Source organism: Artemia franciscana, chromosome 19 (genome assembly GCF_032884065.1).
Source record: "Artemia franciscana chromosome 19, ASM3288406v1, whole genome shotgun sequence".
NCBI lineage: Eukaryota > Metazoa > Arthropoda > Branchiopoda > Anostraca > Artemiidae > Artemia > Artemia franciscana.
In genome coordinates, this window is record NC_088881.1 from 26,617,341 (window position 1) to 26,620,852 (window position 3,512).

Genomic DNA, 3,512 nt, shown 5'->3' on the forward strand with positions numbered 1-3,512 from the left:
TTTAAAATTATGTTTTCATAATCTGGAAAGGAAAATATTTAAGTTTGATTCGATATAGCTTTCTTGTCCCTGTTACAAATGTTATTTATAGATCTTTTATACACATATGATATAAAGAAACATCGAAGGACGCAATTTATGTTATTATTAGCTGAATAGTCTTCAGAAAGTTCGCCAAAAATATTTTTGTCATGTTTTTTTGGCCATTTCCAAAAGTGTCATTATTTTTTTTTCTGCTGCAGTGTGCAGTTATCATAGCTATTCTTTGTCATTGTGAAGAGTGTCGCCTTCTTTATGGCGTAGGATAAAGTGTCATGGTTTTTATTTGTCATCGCAAAAAATTGTCATCATTTTTGGTCATCGGTCTGTAATTGTCTTAACTGAGCTTCCATGATTTAATACAATAGTTAACAGGTTTTAGTTGACTATTTGCTGCTTTTACAGGCTATTTGAGTAAGCAAGTTTATTATTCTTTGATTTTGTGGTTTGCAATTGTTTTTTTTCTTCTTTGTAAACTTGAGCCCATATGGACATATGCCTACTTGGCTATTTTGTGGCTGTAAAAGTGATTTCAATCAAATATATATTAAAACAAGATACACGTTAATAGGCTTGCCCCAAAGAATTTATCTTTTAGTCAAAAACAAAAATACCATAATAATTAAAATATAGTCCAAGAAAGAAATAATTGTCAAAGATCACGAAAAATGTAAAAACGCACAAGCTGTGAAATATTAAAAGCAGGAAAAATAGTCCTAACCTAGTATATTTTAGTCAAAAAATAATAAATGCTCTGCATTTCATTTTAATTAGATAAGATACTTATTTCAAAAATTTGCTATCAAAAGTCCCAAAGGGCTGATTTCCCTTTCTGGGGTGAATAAATAAAAACAGGACGAAAGAAAACGTAAATAGCAACTAATACTGAAACACTGATAAAAAAATGTTGAAATAAAATTTGTCTAAATGAAAATCTATTCATTGGACATTATTTAAACTGAGACTCATCATAACATGTCAGAAAGGTAAAAATAAGTAAAACTTAATAAAACCCACACAAACATAAACAAAATTAAAATGGACATTAAAAAAGGAAGGCAAAAAACGGGTGAACAAATGCAAAACATGGGCAGTGTCTGTACCAAACTATAAGAAAAGGGAAACTAGCAGGATATATTATTTAGTATTATTATTTATGTAAAGGGATACTAGCAAGATGTATATGTATTATTCAGTCTTATATAGTGCATGGGACAAAAGTTTTTTCACATATAGAGGTACAGCAACAAACAGGATACAAGATATGAACAGGCTGGGAAGAGCCCTGAGGAATGAGGAATATAAATGGGAGTGGCTTTGGAGGAAATGTACTCTATGCAAAGGTTTATCATTGCACTTTCTAAATGGAGGCAGAAAATACCTGTGTTGCACTCAGACTGTTCTAATCTAGCTTTTTTAAAAGGGGAGAGTATGGAACCAACTAGCCTATGCTCCTTGCACTAACCTATCCCAAACAGCAATAAACAATAAAGTATAGTTTAAACTAAAAGAATATTGCTTTGGACAAGAGCTAAGAGCTCATATGGCACTTGTGACGAATCATGAAGAGCTTAGAGCCAAGAGATCATATGGTATGAGCTCTAGGAAAATTCTATGAATCAATAGATTGATTTAAAAGGAAATTCAGAGGCTTAATGCCGGTCAGGATTTAAAATAAGAGCTCTCAGTCACGAGGTCCTTCTAGATATCAAAATTCATTAAGATCCGATCACCCACTCGTATGTTATAAATACCTAAATTTTTCTAATTTTTCCTCTTCCTTTAGCCCCCCAGATGGTCGAATCTGGAAAAACGTCTCTATCAAGTCAATTTGTACAGCTCACTCACGTCTACCAATTTTCATCGTCCTAGCACGTCCAGAAGCACCAAACTTGCCAAATCACTGAACCCCTCCCCCCAACTCCCCCAAAGAGACTGAATCCAGTACGGTTCAGTCAATAACGTATCAAGGACATTTGCTTATTCTATCCACTAAGCTTCATCCCGATTCCTCCACTCAAAGTGTTTTTCAAGATTTCCCCCTCCAACTCCCCCCAATGGCAAAAGATCTGGTCGGGATTTAAAATAAGAGCTCTAAGACATGGATTCCTTCTAAATATCAAATTTCATTAAGATTCGATCACCTATTAGTAATATAAAAATACCCCCAATTTTCACGTTTTCCAAGAATTCCGGTTTCCCCCTCCAATCCCCCCAATGTCACAGGATCTGGTTGGATTTTAAAATTAGAGCTTTAAAGCACAAGATCCTTCTAAATATAAAATTTCATTAAGATCCGGTCACTCTTTCGAAAGTTACAAATACCTCAATTTTCAAAATTACCACCCCCCCCCATAACTCCACCAAAGAGAGCAGATCCGGTCCGGTTATGTCAGTCACGTATCTTAGACGGTATTCTTCCCATCCAGTTTCATCCTGATCTCACCGCTTTAAGTATTTTCAAAGATTTCCGGTACCCCCTAAACTGCCCCCCCTCCCACTTACGCTGGATAAAGTTGAGATTTAAAATAAGAGATCTGAGTTACGAGGTCTTTCTAAATATGAAATTTTATTAAGATCCGATCACTCCTTCGTAAGTTGAAAATACGTCATTTTTCAAATTTTTCAGAATTACCCCCCCCCCCCCCAAATAGAGCAGATCCATTCCAATTACGTAAATCACGTATTTAAGACTTCTGCTTATTTTTCCCCACCAAGTTTCATCCCGATCCCTCCAATCTAAGCGTTTTCCATCATTTTAGGTTCCCCCACCCCAAACTCCCCCCAATGTTACCAGATCCGGTGGCGACTTTAAATAAGAGCTTTGAGACACGATATCCTTCTAAATATCAAATTGCATTGAGATCCGATCACCCGTTCTTAAGTTAAACATACCTCATTTTTTCTAATCTTTCAGAATTACCCCCCCCCCCCCCCCAACTAATAGAAAAGAGAGCGCATCCATTCCGGTTATGTTAATCATGTATCTAGGACTTGGGCTTATTTTTCCCACCAAGTTTCATCCTGATCACTCCACTCTAAGTGTTTTCCGAATTTAGGGTTTCCCCCTCCCAACTCCCGCCCCCCCCCCCAATGTCACCAGACCCGGTCGGGATTTAAAATAAGAGCTCTGAGACACGATATCCTTCTAAATATCAAATTTCATTGAGATCCTATCACCCGTTCGTAAGTTAAAAATACCTCATTTTTTTAAGTTTTTCAGAATTAATACCCCCCCCCAACTACCCCAAAGAGAGCAGATCCGGTCCGGTTATGTCAGTCACGTATCTTAGACAGGTTTTTATTCTTCCCATCCAGTTTCATCCTGATCTCACCGCTTTAAGTATTTTCTAAGATTTCCGGTACAATAAAGTACAAAATAACAATAAAGTATTTGGCATATGCCTGAATTAAAAAGTATTTTATTTACCTTCAGATTCATCTTCCTCTTTTTCTGGTATGGAACCAACTAG

The 3,512-nt window shown here is 36.2% G+C and overlaps 1 protein-coding gene across 1 annotated transcript in view; it reads left to right on the forward strand.

The window, feature by feature from the left end:
• Window positions 1–3,512, forward strand: part of LOC136039490 (syntaxin-binding protein 5-like) — a gene marked incomplete in the record, with an annotated part of 340,696 nt that overhangs the window by 328,713 nt on the left and 8,471 nt on the right.